Here is a 17,451-nt window from a genome sequence, read left to right on the forward strand (position 1 = left end):
GAAACACAAATCATAGAAATAAAGGACATAGAATGTCCACCCAAATTACCCCCAGACCAAACCAAAAAGAGACATAAAAAAGGCTCTAAGGTCAGGGCGTGACAATGTAGAAGCACGGAGGCTAGGAAAAACTCCCTACAAAGGCAGGAACCTATGAAGAAACCTAGAGAAGAACCAGGCTCTGAGGGGTGGCTAGTCCTCTTCTGGCTGGGGCGGGTGGAGATTATAACAGTAAATGGCCAAGATGTTCAAACGTTCATAGATGACCAGCAGGGTCAAATAATAATAATCACAGTGGTTGTAGAGATTGCAACAGGTTAGCAGCTCAGGAGTAAATGTCAGTTGACTTTTCATAGCCGATAATTCATAGTTCGAGACAGTAGAGACTGCGGAAGAGAGAGAGATTTGAAAACAGAACTTCCGGGACAAGGTTGTACGTCCGGTGAACAGGTCAGGGTTCCATAGCCACAGGCAGAACAGTTGAAACTGGAGCAGCAGCACGGCCAGGTGGACTGGGGACAGCAAGGAGTCATCAGGCCAGGTAGTCCTGACGCATGGTCCTAGGGCTCAGGTCTTAAAAGAGAAAAAAGAGAAAGAAAGAGAGTTAAAGGGAATGTACTGAAATTCACACAGGACACCAGATAAGACAGAAGAAATACTCCAGATATAACAGACTGATCCTAGCCCCCTGACACATAAACTTTTGCAGCATCAATACTGGAGGTTGAGATAGGAGGGGTCCGACGATCCCGCCCAGACAGGGCCAACCAGGCAGGATACAACCCCACCCACTTTGCCAAAGCACAGCCCCCACACCACTAGAGGGATATCTTCAAACCACCAACTTACTATCCTGAGACAGGGCCGAGTTTAGCCCACAAAGATCTCCCTCACAACACAAACCCGAGGGGGGGCGCCAACCCGGATAGGAAGATCACATCAGTGACTCAACCCACTCAAGTGACGCACCCCTCCTAGGGTGGGCATGGAAGAGCACCAGTAAGCCAGTTACTCAGCCCCCGTAATAGGGTTAGAGGCAGAGAATCCCAGTAGTGAAAGGGGAACCGACCAGGCAGAGCAAGGGCGGTTCGTAGCTCCAGTGCCTTTCGGTTCACCTTCACACCCCTGGGCCAGACTACACTCAATCATAGGATGACCTACTGAAGAGATGAGTCTTCAATAAAGACTTAAAAATTTAGCTATATAGGAGAAAGCCCTGCCTCCAACTGTTTGCCTAGAAAATCTAGGGTCAATAAGGAGGCCTGCATCGTGTGACCGTGGCATATGTGTAGGTATGTAGGACCAAATCATAGAGATAGGTAGGAGCAAGCCCATGTAATGCTTTGTAGGTTAGCAGTAACACCTTGAAACCAGCCCTAGCCTTAAAGGGAAGCCAGTGTAGAGAGGCCAGCACTGGAGTAATATGATCACATTTTTTGGTTCTAATCAAGATTCTAGTAGACGTGTTTAGCACTAACTGAAGTTTATTTAGTGCTTTATCCGGGTAGCCGGAAAGTAGAGCATTGTAGTAATCTAATCAAAAAGTTACAAAAGTATGGATACATTTTTCTGCATCATTTTTGGACAGAAAGTTTCTGATGAAAAAAGCTGTCTTGAAACAGTCTTGATATGTTCGTCAAAAGAGAGAGGGTCCAGAGCAATGCCGAGGTCCTTCGCAGTTTTATTTAAGACAACTGTACAACCATCAAGATTAATTGTCAGATCCAACAGAAGATTGCTTTCTTTCTTGGGACCTAGAACTAGCATCTCTGTTTTGTCCGAGTTTAAAAGAAAAACATTTGCCGCCATCCACTTCCTTATGTCTGAAACACAGGCTACTAGCGATGGCAATTTTGGGGCTTCACCATGTTTCATTGAAATGTACAGCTGTGTGTCATCCGCATAGCAGTGAAAGTTAGCATTATGTTTTCGAATGACATCCCCAAGAGGTAAAATATATAGTGAAAACAATAGTGGTCCTAAATTGTAACCTTGAGGAACACCGACATTTACAGTTGATTTGTCAGAGGACAAACTATTCACAGAGACAAACTGATATCTTTCCGACAGATAAGATCTAAACCAGGCCAGAACTTGTCCGTGTAGACCCATTTGGGTTTCCAAGAATGTGGTGATCGAATGGTATCAAAAGCAGCACTAAGGTCTAGGAGCACGAGGACAGATGCAGAGCCTACGGGGCAGATCTGTGCCTACAGGAGCAGTCATGTAATATACACTGAGTCCACCAAACATTAGAAACACCTTCCTAATATTGAGTTGCACCCTCTCCTGCCCTCAGAACAGTCTTGATTCGTTGGGGTATGGACTACAAGGTGTCAAAAGTGTTCCACAGGGATCCTGGCCCATGTTGACACTAATGCTTCCAACAGTTGTGTTAAGTTGGCTGGATAAACTTTGGGTGGTTGACCATTGATGACACACACGGCTGAAAAACCAGCAGCATTGCAGTTCTTGACACAAACCTGTACTTCTGCCACCTACTACCATACCCCGTTCAAAGGCACTGAAATCTTTTGTCTTGCCAATTCATCCTCTGAATGTCACACATATACAATACATGTCTCAATTATCTCAAGGCTTAAAAATATTTTTTAGCCTGTCTCCTCCCCTTCATCTACACCAGTGGAGGTTGGTGCCGTTTAAGAGGAGGGAGGGTGATTAAAAAAATTTGAGCATGAATAGTGGATGACTGTCATTCATATTCCATTCACACAGCTCAATGTTACATTGATAGGTTAATTAGGCTACTATATGATAGAAACATTTTCCCTCTAACCATACAAGACACTCACATTTTCCATATACATACCCATCATGAGTTTTCTACAACCTAACTTTTGAATGAAAGTTTACAACGTAGGTGCATAGGTCCAGAGAAATTTGAGTAATCAAGGTGACAGACATTGACACATTCAAAAAACTACCTTGCACAATCTTGCCTGCATCTAGCTGATGTAGGATGTAATCATAATCATAGTCCAAGAGTTGCAAACTAGAGTTTCTATGGGACAAATGCAGGTATGTTTATCCCCATTTTGTTTCATTCCATTTAAGAAATGTTTTTCAACAGAATCAGAGGAATGAATACACCCCTAATCACACGTAAACACAGTTCACTTTCATAGCAGCCACAAATAAACACCATTATCCCTTTACTCGTTGGATATTTCCTTCTTGCATCTACACACTCTCCTCTAATCTTTACACTTCACTTGTGGACTTTAGTGCACAACACTGTGACCAGGTGAAAAAACTTTCAGAGCCAAACCTTCATATCATAACTACTAACCGCTACACAAAGCCTACATTGTTGTCACCATATTAACTAACATCAAGTCAACATAGATACCATAACTAACGCGTCAGTAAACCTGCTACAATCACGCAGTACAGTTAGCTAGCAGTAAGCAGAAATTGAAATAGAAAATAAACACAAAATATTGCTGTTTCTCTCTCTCTCTCTTGCTTCTTCATTTTAGAAAAATTGCATTTGTTCAAAACTGTTCTGCTATTGTCTTTCTCTTTTTTTAAGTCAACTACTCACCACAATTTATGCAATGTAGGTGCTAGCCAGCTGTAGCTTATGCTTTCAACACTAGATTATCCTCTAATATGTAACGGCGTTCGTCTGGTGAAGGAGAAGCGGACCAAAATGCAGCGTGGTGGTTACTCATGTTCTTTATTGAAATTGAACGAGACATGAAATAACTAGACTTACAAAACAACAAATGGAACGTGAAAACCTATACAGCCTATCTGGTGACAATAAACACAGAGACAGGAACAATCACCCACAAAATACTCAAAGAATATGGCTGCCTAAATATGGTTCCCAATCAGAGACAACGATAATCACCTGACTCTGATTGAGCACCGCCTCAGGCAGCCATAGACTATGCTATACAACCCCAAGACAAAACACACCACAAAAACCCATGTCACACCCTGGCCTGACCAAATAAATGAAGACAAACATAATATATTTCGACCAGGGCGTGACAGAACCCCCACCTAAGGTGCGGACTCCCGGACGCACATCAAAACAATAGGGAGGGTCCGGGTGGGCGTCTGTCCATGGTGGCGGCTCCGGCGCGGGACGTGGACCCCACTCTATCAATGTCTTAGTCCCTCCTCCTCGCGTCCTAGGATAGTCCAACCTCGCCGCTGACCATGGCCTAGTAGTCCTCACCCAGAACCCCACTGAACTGAGGGGCAGCTCGGGACTGAGGGGCAGCTCGGGACTGAGGGGCAGCTCAGCACTGAGGGGAAGCTCAGCACTGAGGGGAAGCTCAGCACTGAGGGGAAGCCCAGCACTGAGAGGAAGCCCAGCACTGAGAGGAAGCTCAGCACTGAGAGGAAGCTCAGGCAGGTAGTTGGATCCGGCAGATCCTGGCTGGCTGGCGGTTCTGGCAGATCCTGGTTGACTGGCAGATCTGGAAGAGTCTGGCTGACTGGCAGATCTGGAAGAGTCTGGCTGACTGGCAGATCTGGAAGAGTCTGGCTGACTGGCGGATCCTGGCAGACTGACGGATCTGGCTGCTCAATGCTGACTGGTGGCTCTGGCTGCTCCATGTAGACTGACAGCTCTGGCGGCTCCATGCAGGCTGACAAATCTGGCTGCTCCATGCAGGCTGGCAGCTCTGGCTGCGCTGAACAGGCAGGAGACTCCAGCAGCGCTGTAGAGGAGGAAGGCTCTGGCTGCGCTGAACAGGCGGGAGGCTCCGGCAGCGCAGGAGAGGAGGAAGGCTCGGGAAGCGCTGAATAGGCGGGAGACTCCGGCAGCGCAGGTGAGGAGAAAGGCTCCGGCAGCGCTGGAGAGGCGAGGCGCACTGTAGGCCTGATGCGTGATGCTGGCAATGGTGGTACTGGGCCGAAGACACGCACAGGAAGCCTGGTGCGGGGAGCTGCCACCGGAGTGCTGGTGTGTGGAGGTGGCACAGGATGGGCTAGACCGTGAAGGCATACTGGAGATCTTGAGAGCAGTGCTGGCACAGGACGTGCAAGGCTAGCGATGTGCACAGGAGGTCTGGTGCGTGAGGCTGGCACCAACTTCACCAGCCGACTAACACGCACCTCAGGACGAGTATGGAGCGCTGACCCAGGTGCCATCAAATCCCCGACACGCTCCGTCGGGCGAATACCGTACCTAAAGCACCAACTCAGCAACTCCCTCATAACTCTCTCCTCCAATTTCCCCATTAACTCCTTCACAGTCTCTGCTTCGCTCACCTCTTCCTTCCGCACCGCCGTGCTTGTCTCTCCAACTCCATTCTCCTATAACCCTCTTCGCACTGCTCCAGCGAATCCCAGGCGGGCTCCGGCACTCTCCCTGGGTCGACCGCCCACCTGTCTATTTCCTCCCAAGTAGTGTAGTCCCGATATTGTTGCTCCTGCTGCCGCTGTTGCTTCTCCTCATACCAGCGCCTCTCAGCTCTCTCCGCCTCCAGTTCTTCTTTGGGGCGGCGAAGCAAATGTAATTTTAATGTAGAGACAGATCTATGTAGATCTATTGTGCATATTTTTTGTCGTTAAGTTAATTTCCCGAAAATCGCTTACCACTCCTGGGACATCAATGATTACACATTGTAACTATGCAATAGACTAGAAACATGATTTAACTAAAGGCTGATTTGTAATTCATATATACAGAAAAAATCAGTACACTTCCTATGCACATCTAACTCCCTTCATCTTTATTAATCTGAGGAGGTTCTCCCAGCCATGTGGACGATTGAGAACAGGGCAGCAAAGTTTGTTTTTCACCAGAGCGGTTTAGAGCATATTACTAATTGCTAATAGCGTTTCTAGGATGGGCTATTAGTTTAACTATAGCCTATTCAACCTTTACTAAAGAATTGTCTAATAGCCAAGCTAGGTGTGAACCCCCCCTCCCCAACTTGAGCTACAGTTGAAGTCGGAAGTTTGCATACAACTTAGCCAAATACATTTAAACTCTGTTTTTCACAATTCCTGACATTTAATCCTCGTAAAAAGTCCCTGTCTTATGTCAGTTAGGATCACCACTTTATTGTAAGAATGTGAAATGTCAGAATAATTGTAGAGAGAATGATTTATTTCAGGTTTAATTTCTTTCATCACATTCCCAATGGGTCAGAAGTTTACATACACTCAATGAGTATTTGGTAGTATTGCCTTTAAATTATTTAACTTGGGTCAAACGTTTTGGGTAGACTTCCACAAGCTTCCCACAATAAGTACATTCCCCTGACAGAGCTGGTTTAACTGAATCAGGTTTGTAGCCTACTTGCTCGCACAAGCTTTTTCAGTTCTGCCAACACATTTTCTATGGGACTGAGGTCAGGGCTTTGTGATGGCCACTCCAATACCTTGACTTTGTTGTCCTTAAGCCATTTTGCCACAAATTTGGAAGTGTGCTTGGGGTCGTTGTTCATTTGGAAGACCTATTTGGGTGGGCATTCTATGTTCTGTTTTCTATGTTTTTTTATTTCTATGTCTTGGTCGGGTATGGTTCCCAATCAGTCTATCGTTGTCCATTTGGAAGACCTATTTTCGACCAAGTTTAACTTCCTGACTGATCTTTTGAGATGTTGCATCAATATATCCACATCATTCCCCCCTCATGATGCCATCTATTTATGAAGTGCACCAGTCCCTCCTCCCCCTTCTTCCTCATAACGATGGTCATTATGGCCAAACAGTTCTATTTTTGTTTCATCAGACCCGAGGACATTTCTCCAAAAAGTACAATATTTGTCCCCATGTGTCACGCCCTGACCTTAGAGAGACTTTTTATGTCTCTATTTTGGTTTGGTCAGGGTGGGTTTTGGGTGGGCATTCTATGTTCTGTTTTCTATGTTTTTTATTTCTATGTCTTGGCCGAGTATGGTTCCCAATCAGTCTATCGTTGTCTCTGATTGGGGATCATACTTATGCAGCCCTTTGTCCCACCTTAGATTGTGGGATCGTGTTTTCGCATAGTTGCTGTCTAGCCATGCAGAACTTTGCATTCGGTTTTGTATTTTGTTGTTTTGTCACAGTTCAGTATTAAAAATCATGAACGCTTACAATGCTGCACCTTGGTCCAATCCATCTTTAAACGATCGTAACACATATATTCTTAAAAGTAGCCACGCTTTGCCTTGATGACAGCTTTGCACACTCTTGGATTCACTCAACCAGCTTTATGAGGTAGTCACCTGAAATGCATTTCAATTAACAGGTGTGCCTTTTTAAAAGTAATATTTTGTCATTTCTTTCCTTAATGCGTTTCAGCCAATCAGTTGGGTTGTGATAAGGTAGGGGTGGTATACAGAATTTAGCCCTATTTAGTAAAAGACAAAGTCCATAATATGGCAATAACTGCTCAAATAAGCAAAGAGAAATGACAGTCCATCAATAATTTAAGACACGAAGGTCAGTCAGTCAAGAAAATTTAAAGCACTCTGAAAGTTTCTTCATGTGCAGTTGCAAAAATCTTCAAGAGCTATGATGAACCTGGCTCTCATGTGGAGTGCCACAGGAAAGGAAGACCCAGAGTTTCCTCTGCTGCAGAGCATAAGTTTATTAGAGTTACTCGCTCCTCAAATTGCAGCCAGAATAAATGCTTCACAGTGTTCAAGAAGCAGACACATCTCGAATCAAATCAATTGTTATTCGTCACATAACCATATTTATCAGATGTTATTGCGGGTGTAACGAAATGTTTGTGTTCCTAGCTCCAACAGTGCAGTAGTATCTAACAGTTCACAACAATACACAATCTTAGTCCCAGTTTTGATTTACCTATACTGACCTCGCCTTCTGGATGATAGCAGGGTGAACAGGCTGTGGCTCGGGTGGTTGATGTCCTTGATGATCTTTTTGGCCTTCCTGTGACATTGGGTGCTGTAGGTGTCCTGGAGGGCAGGTATCTTCCCCCGGTGATGCGTTGGGCAGACTGCACCACTCTCTGGAGAGCCCATCGGTTGTGGGCCAGGCAGTGATACAGCCCGACAAGATGCTCTCAATTGTGCATCTGTTAAAGTTAGTTAGGGTTTTAGGGGCGAAGCCATATTTTTTCAGCCTCCTGAGGTTGAAGAGGCACTGTTGCGCCTTCTTCACCTCACTGTCTGTGTGGGTGGACCACTTCAGATCATCAGTGATGTGTACACCGAGAAACTTGAGGCTTTCTACCTTTTCCACTGCAGTACTGTCAATGTGGATAGGGGTGTGCTCCCTCTGCTTTCCTGAAGTCCACGATCAGCTCATTTTGTTTTGCTGACATTGAGTGAAAGGTTATTTTCCTGGCACCACTCTCCCAGGGCCCTCACCTCCTCCCTCTAGGCTGCCTCGTCATGGTTGGTAATCAGGGCTACTACTCTTGTGTTGTCAGCAAGCTTGATGATTGAGTTGGAGGCGTGCGTGGCCGCGCAGTCAGAGGTGAACAGGAAGTACAGGAGGGGGCTGAGCGTGTACCCTTGTGGGGCACCTGTGTTGAGGATCAGAAAAGTGGAGGTGTTGTTTCCTGCCTTCACCAACTGGGGACGGCCCTTCACGAAGTGCAGGACCCAGCTGTGGCTTAATGATGAGCTTGGAAGGTGCTATGGTGTTGAATGCTGAGCTATAGCCAATGAACAGCATTCTTACATAGGTATTCTTCTTGCCCAGATTGGATAAGGCTGTGTGCAGTGCGATGGCGATTGCATCGTCTGTGGATCTATTTGGGCCTTAAGCAAATTGAAGTGGGTCTAGGGTGTCAGGTAAGGTAGAGGTGATATTAACTAGCCGTGGTTTTCCCTTTGTAGTCTGTGATTGTCTGTACACCCTACCACATACGTCTTGTGTCTGAGCTGTTGAATTACGACTCCACTTTGTCTCTGTACTGACATTTTGCCTTTTTTGATTTCCTTACCGAGGGAATAACTACACTGTTTGTATTCGGCCATATTCCCAGTCACCTTGCCATGGTTAAATGTGGGGGTTGTGCTTTCAGTTTTGCACGAATGCTGTACGGTTTCTGGTTTTGGTCCATTTTAATGGTCACAGTGGGTACAACATCTCCTTTACACTTTGTGATGAGCTCAGTCACCATATCTGTGAATTTGTCGAAGTTATTCTGAGAGGCTACCCGGAACATATTCCTGTCCACGTGATCAAAACTATCTTGAAGCATGGATTCTTATTAGTAAGACCAGCGTTTAATAGACCTTAGCACGAATACTTCCTGTTTGAGTTTCTGCCTATAGGAAGGGAGGAGCAAAAAGGAGCCGTGATCAGACTTGGCGGGGGAGGGCCTAGTAGGCATTTCGAAAAGTTGAGTAGCAGTGGTCCAATATTTTCCCAGTGCGAGTACTACAGTCAATGTGTTGCTCGAACTTCGGTAGCAATTTCCTCTGATTTGCTTTGTTAAAATCCCCAGCTACAATAAATGCTGCCTCAGGATATGTGTTTTCCAGTTTGCAACAAGTCCAGTGTAGTTCTTTGTGTGCCATCATGGAATCGTCTTGACGGGGAATATACATGGCTATGACTATAACCGAAGACAATTCTCTTGGGAGGTAATACGGTCGGCATTTCAACAATTGTTCAGAGGAGACTGCGTGAATCAGGCCATGGTCAAATTGCTCCATGACACCACTACAAAAGGACACCAATAATAAGAAGATACTTGCTTGGGCTAAGAAACACAAGCAATGGACATTAGACCGGTGGAAATCTGTCCTTTTGTCTTATGAGTGGTTCCCACCGTGAAGCATGGAAGAGGAGGTGTGATGGTGTGGGGGTGCTTTGCTGGTGACACTGTCGTGATTTATTTTAGAACTCAAGGCACACTTAACCAGCATGGCTACTGCAATATTCTGCAGTGACACACCATCCCATCTGGTTTGCACTTAGTGGGGATTATCATTTGTTATAACTTGAAATGAAAACGACTTTCTGACAAACGTATAATATCTGGAGGTAGTTAGTCTCTTACATATATACATGGATGGACGCTTCTCCCTCTCTGTCACGGATGCCATGGTTATCCTTAGTTTGAAGATGTAATCCGGAGAGAGGTGTTTTATACAACAGCCTTCTATGTGTTCTTTTTTCAATCCTCTCTGAATATTTTCTTAGCTATCATATTGTAATTCCACCGGGAATTCCACTGATTTCAAAACTCGTTCCTCCGGAGATTGGAGACCAAAACTTTCACAGTTTAACTTCTTGCGTCGAGCAATCCCTTATCCGGGAGCGTAATCATAGCCTCAAGTGCATTACCATAACGCAACGTTAACTATTCATGAAAATCGCAAATGAAATGAAAGAAATATATTCACTCACAAGCTTAGCCTTTTGTTAACAACACTGTCATCTCAGATTTTCAAAATATGCTTTTCAACCATAGCTAGACAAGCATTTGTGTAAGAGTATTGATAGCTAGCATAGCATTAGCCTAGCATTCAGCAGGCAACATTTTCACAAAAACAAGAAAAGCATTCAAATAAAATAATTTACGTTTGAAGAACTTCGGATGTTTTCAGTGAAGAGACTCTCAGTTAGATAGCAAATGTTCAGTTTTTCCAAAAAGATTATTTGTGTTGGCTAAGAAAAAAAACAGAAAATTCAGTCATTACAACACCAAACGTTTTTCCAAATTAACTCCATAATATCGACAGAAACATGGCAAACGTTGTTTAGAATCAATCCTCAAGGTGTTTTTCACATATCTATTCGATGATAAATCATTCGTGGCAGTTGACTTTCTCCTCTGAAGCAAATGGTAAAATGCACGCAGCTGGAGATTACGCAATAATTCCGACGGAGGACACCAAGCGGGCACCTGGTAAATGTAGTCTCTTATGGTCAATCTTCCAATGATATGCCTACAAATACGTCACAATGCTGCAGACACCTTGGGGAAATGACAGAAAGTGTAGGCTCATTCCTGGCGCATTCACAGCCATATAAGGAGACATTGGAACACAGCGCCTTCAAAATCTGGGCCATTTCCTGTTTGAAATTTCATCTTGGTTTCACCTTTCAACGTTTTTTTATCCAAAAATGAAAAGAGCGCCCCCTATATCGAAGAAGTTAACTAAGTGATATCGTTAGAAAAAGGATTACCTACACATGCTGACTAGCTCATGTTATAGACAGAAGCGCGCTACATGGCAGACCAATCCAAACTCATCTCTCGGAATTTCCAGCCCACCCATTATCTCAGCCAATCATGGCTGGAGGGAAGGTTCCTTACTTTTCCGTGGCTAAACCAACTAGGCTCGTAATATTACAATTTTATTCCCCAAAACGTATTTTGATTAAAAAACAACAACTTTTAGGTTCAAATGCCTATCCTGTGAAGTAGTGACACGTGACATACGCCTAGTTTCCTGAAACGCAATCTATATTTTTGTACACAATGTTTGTTGTTGTTATGAACCTACTGTCTGCAAGTCATCTTGATGTTGTCATGTTTTGTAGTATACTGTTGAATACTCTACTCCACACTGTAGTATCCCTTGATTGTGTAGTGCTTACTATAAAATGTTGTACTATACTATAGATTACACTATACTATACTGTAGAATACACTCCACACTGTAGTACCTTTCTTTTTGCTGAAGAACGTGTTGTTTCATATGATTGGGTTTTGCTTTCATATTTTGTTTGCTTTTCATGTATTGTGTAATTAATGTGTATATAGATAGGCTATGTATAGCGTAATTGTTGTTTATTGATGTGTTCATGTACGGATTCCGCAAAACAGACCGTGGTTCTCAGACTACCTGCTTAAATAAAGGTTAAATAAAAAAATTATTAAAACGTTTCATCATAAAAATATTTCTCAATCGCATAAAGCAATTTTTGGATCTGTGTTCAAATGTATATATAGCAGAACAGCAATGATCAACTTCTAATAATTTACTTGCCTTAGTATCTGACATGCATATCTTAGACCACCTTTTGCAAAACATTAAATACAAATGTCATCAGTGAAGTGTTTTGTTCACAAAATATTAACACATTGTTTAAGAAGATAAATGTGTCCACTTGTGTTCACTGTTTCCAGCAATCAGTAGGATGACCACATATAAAATATCCAAATGTGTGACAATGGGATGATTTTGCGTGACAATAGGGACTGTCTAATTTGTATGATATTTAGTAATATTGCGAACATGCAGACATGCAGAAAATGAAGGGTTACTTCTACGTAACTTTGGGTTACTCCTAAGTATGTGTTGTGTGTTATTTGGTGTGAAGCTAGCCACAATAAGGATTAGATACAATAGTGGAATTTGTGGTTTGCCTTCAAAATAAAGTATCTAATTGACAGTGATGTGCCATACTTTTATTTTGAAGGCTATCCACTATTGTGACTAATCCTTTTTGTGGCTAGCTTCACATAGATGGGTCCGACCACCATTAATCAAATAAGATCTGTCTTATAAATTAGGGTTATTTTAGATGATGACACCAAGCTATATAGTTAGCTAGCTAACTATAGCTACTGAAACAGGTGTCGTGTTATTTGACATGGCAAATACTCTTTTTTCACATACAAAGCCCCAAGCGGCGTTCCATAGAAATCTTGGTTGAGAATGAAATGACTGAACAAATGAACAGCGAAACAGCACAGCAAGTCAGTGAAAGAAATAGATTTTGATGATGTTTTACTGGTAATGGGGACATGCGTAAATGCAAACAAAATAACCTTTTGGTTAGTGTGGTGTGTGTGTGTGTAAACTTTATTTAACAAGGCAAGTCAGTTAAGAACCAACTCTTAGTTACAATGACGGCCCGGACGACGCTGGGACAATTGCGCGCCGCACTATGGGACTCCCAATCGCGGCCGGATGTGATACAGCCTGGATTTGAACCAGGGACTGTAGTGATGCCTCTTGCACTGAGATGCAGTGCCTTTGACCGCTGCGTCCATGTGTGTGTGTTAACAATTTAACTGTACTAGAATGCTTAAAAGGCCGCTAAAATTGTAAATATCGGTTATCGGTATCTGTATCGGGTTTTTGGGCAAGGAAAATATCAGAGATCGGTATCGGCAAAAATGTAATATCGGTGCATCACTATATTGAATACCTGTAATTGGATTGTGGTGATACCTATGAATGAATCCTGCACACAATGTACTTATTTTGTATTTTATATCAGGAATAATAATTTATTTGATGTGTTTGAAATTGTTTGGTGAAATATGCATAAAAGCAGAGTAATTTCCCATAAGTCTACACCTTTTTGAATAGTTGTAGTTCCAATTTTTATTACATGATTTAGTGACTGCAAAGAAAATGTATTGATATCCTGGAATTTTTAAAACACTGATTTACTTTCTGTTTTGTCTACATGGACTCAAGAGATACAGATGTAGGATCTTAATTTGAACCAGTTTGCTACAGCAGGAAAATAATCCTGCAGCAAACCAGAAATGTAAATTATTATGTGGATTACAATTAATGGACATTTCTTTGCAGAGGTTGATCCAGTTTTCGTTAGGGCAAATCAAGTCTGACATTTTAAAGTGGAAATTACAAACTTTAAAATCCTTTTTAAACCTTGAATACATTACAAGTTAGCATTTTGTTCTATGCAGGAAAATTCTCAGCAACAAAAGAGTGATCAAATTAAGATCCTATGTCTGTAAGTATGGTTGTGTTAATATTTTTGCTGGCAGTTGTGTTAATTTGATTCATGCATTTGCAATTCTTACTGTATAATATAGTTTTGATTAATGTACTTATGTTTCGAGAAGGCAACTACATTTTCAAAATACATTTATCGTTTTGCACATGGCCACAGAGTTCTGTGTCTTGTGAAATCTTTTTGCTGCACGATTGAGAAACTGGAATAGCACATGCTGTACTATAGAATTATGCACTAAATTGCAATAGACTGTCCAATAACAAATTTTACCATAGTGTACGTACTATAGTTTACCATAGTATACCGTGATGTGTACTATGGTAGGCCTACAAATAAATGTACTTGGGCTATAATAACTTATTTATCTACTGTTCAATAACAATCATGTACAACATTGATGTGTTGTACTGTAAATAGGAACCTATTGAACAAATCGGATGTGTCACAGTGGAAAGCTGGAAATCATTCCATGAATAAGATAATTTTATGTATGTAAATAAATCATTTTTAACACCCTCATACCCACATAAAAATACTATAGTTTACTATAGAATAGTACAATACTTATATTAGAATTATGTAGTAAACTTTATTAAACTGTAGAATGCTATACTACACACTGTATAGATGCTCAAATTTAATGCAGGTTATTAAACAAAGTAGAAGCGTTGAACCTATCTATTCAGACTCCTACATGTACAGTGCCTTGCGAAAGTATTCGGCCCCCTTGAACTTTGCGACCTTTTGCCACATTTCAGGCTTCAAACATAAAGATATAAAACTGTATTTTCTTGTGAAGAATCAACAACAAGGGGGACACAATCATGAAGTTCAAACTTTTTTAACAAATCAAAAACTGAAAAATTGGGCGTGCAAAATTATTCAGCCCCTTTACTTTCAGTGCAGCAAACTCTCTCCAGAAGTTCAGTGAGGATCTCTGATTAATCCAATGTTGACCTAAATGACTAATGATGATAAATACAATCCACCCGTGTGTAATCAAGTCTCCGTATAAATGCACCTGCACTGTGATAGTCTCAGAGGTCCGTTAAAAGCGCAGAGAGCATCATGAAGAACAAGGAACACACCAGGCAGGTCCGAGATATGTAGTGAAGAAGTTTAAAGCCGGATTTGGATACAAAAAGATTTCCCAAGCTTTAAACATCCCAAGGAGCACTGTGCAAGCGATGATATTGAAATGGAAGGAGTATCAGACCACTGCAAATCTACCAAGACCTGGCCGTCCCTCTAAACTTTCAGCTCATACAAGGAGAAGACTGATCAGAGATGCAGCCAAGAGGCCCATGATCACTCTGGATGAACTGCAGAGATCTACAGCTGAGGTGGGAGACTCTGTCCATAGGACAACAATCAGTCGTATATTGCACAAATCTGGCCTTTATGGAAGAGTGGCAAGAAGAAAGCCATTTCTTAAAGATATCCATAAAAAGTGTTGTTTAAGGTTTGCCACAAATCACCTGGGAGACACACCAAACATGTGGAAGAAGGTGCTCTGGTCAGATGAAACCAAAATTGAACTTTGCAACAATGCAAAACGTTATGTTTGGCGTAAAAGCAACACAGCTCATCACCCTTAACACACCATACCCACCGTCAAACATGGTGGTGGCAGCATCATGGTTTGGGCCTGCTTTTCTTCAGCAGGGACAGGGAAGATGGTTAACATTGATGGGAAGATGGATGGAGCCAAATACAGGACCATTCTGGAAGAAAACCTGATGGAGTCTGCAAAAGACCTGAGACTGGGACGGATATTTGTCTTCCAACAAGACAATGATCCAAAACATAAAGCAAAATCTACAATGGAATGGTTCAAAAATAAACATATCCAGGTGTTAGAATGGCCAAGTCAAAGTCCAGACCTGAATCCAATCGAGACTCTGTGGAAAGAACTGAAAACTGCTGTTCACAAATGCTCTCCATCCAACCTCACTGAGCTCGAGCTGTTTTGCAAGGAGGAATGGGAAAAAATTTCAGTCTCTCGATGTGCAAAACTGATAGAGACATACCCCAAGCGACTTACAGCTGTAATCGCAGCAAAAGGTGGCGCTACAAAGTATTAACTTAAGGGGGCTGAATAATTTTGCACGCCCAATTTTTCAGTTTTTGATTTGTTAAAAAGTTTGAAATATCCAATAAATGTCGTTCCACTTCATGATTGTGTCCCACTTGTTGTTGATTCTTCACAAAAAAATACAGTTTTATATCTTTATGTTTGAAGCCTGAAATGTGGCAAAAGGTCGCAAAGTTCATGGGGGCCGAATACTTTCGCAAGGCACTGTACCTACTTACAAGTTATGGAAAATGTGCTCTTTTAATATTTGTCCATTAGGTTTCCTCATGGAGAAAGCCCCAACTTCTATGTCAAAGATAATAAAACAAAACTACTATAGTAATTCATGTCCACTAAAACACAACAGCATACTACAGTAACGTCTGCAAAAACATTGCAGTAAATAGGCATACTACGGTATACCACAATAAAGTGTGCAACAATACATTGAATAATTTAGTATCATTTATCAATATCAATAATTCAATTATAAAAAAAATGTTTTATTGACATAGAAAGTACATTCATATATGGTGAAATGGCTTTCCATAATATTACTGCCACAGCAGCATAACATTTGACTAACACTTGATAACACTTGACTTGACATCATCATTAGTATTCGGTCAGGTTGGCTGATACAGGCAGCAGAGCGAGGCAGAAAGATATGGAGAGGAGCAGCTGCATCAACAACCCTCCGACTCCATCCCTTCTTCAGCCGGGAGTTGAACTCAAATCTCAACATTACACCCATAATAACACACCTTTACATGTTTATTACAATTTTAAAGGAAGCAAAATGTAGAAACAACTCAGGCACTTCCTATTTTCATGAATTCTAAAATATTTGCCTGATTTCAGTTTATTTGACACAACAAGCAATAAACAAGCAAATAGATAATCATTATACCATCTACACCTCTGTGAAATATTTTTTCAATAATCCAAAATCTATTTTTGTTGGGTGAGGGTTGCATTGTTTTAATCCAGTGTGTAACCATACAGCGTTCAAACATTTTGTGGGACTTGAATGTGACTTTCTCAAAGCCAAAACAAGAGGATTTGTCATCCCGGGTGAGGACTTCATCATTTCAGACTGTCCTCTCCGTGACTCATTCACACAGAGTTAGCATTAAACGCTGAATGCAAAGAGGCTTGTCAGTCAGTGTTACACAACAAACACGCTGAGAAGCAGCCTTTTAAGTTGTTTCCAACTGTTCTTTTTAAAGAGACGGAAAACTAATTTGCCCTCCTCTCATATGTTCTAAATTTAGACCAATCACAGTATCGGAGATTCAGATGAAGCAGTGACAAGATAGATCTAAACACACATTAACTGTCCCTCAATTATTTGGAGCAACATATTTATAAGTTGAAGACAGGGAAAGAGTCAGTCTAACTCTACATGTTGTGTTAACATATTACTGGGTTTCATTACAATTTTGCCCGAGGTATGAATCTCACTGGTTGATTCTCTACATATACAGTGTTTATGGTTTAAAGTAAAATGTTTGCTGTTGATTGCTTAGAATACATGTGGACAGCCAGGAACACAGTGCTGAAAATGCTAATAGCAAATACCAGCTATAAAAATACAGAAACATATTAATAGATTTTCGACATGGTGTGATCGACAAGCGGAGATTGCTCGATTGATTCTCTCTCATCCACTTTTCCACTGAAGTATTATTTCTTTATACAAGCTGATATCAATATGTTGTCAACTGAAGAGTGTGTTTTGATAAATATTT

General features: G+C 41.8%; 1 non-coding gene across 1 annotated transcript; it reads left to right on the forward strand.

The window, feature by feature from the left end:
- Positions 1-15,949: 15,949 nt before the first annotated feature.
- LOC135519103 (U7 small nuclear RNA) lies at positions 15,950-16,002 on the forward strand. Its single transcript, XR_010452270.1, has one exon. It is a non-coding gene; the product is annotated as a U7 small nuclear RNA (small nuclear RNA).
- Positions 16,003-17,451: the final 1,449 nt, after the last annotated feature.

The sequence above is a fragment of the Oncorhynchus masou genome, chromosome 3 (assembly GCF_036934945.1).
Source record: "Oncorhynchus masou masou isolate Uvic2021 chromosome 3, UVic_Omas_1.1, whole genome shotgun sequence".
Taxonomy (NCBI): Eukaryota; Metazoa; Chordata; class Actinopteri; order Salmoniformes; family Salmonidae; genus Oncorhynchus; species Oncorhynchus masou.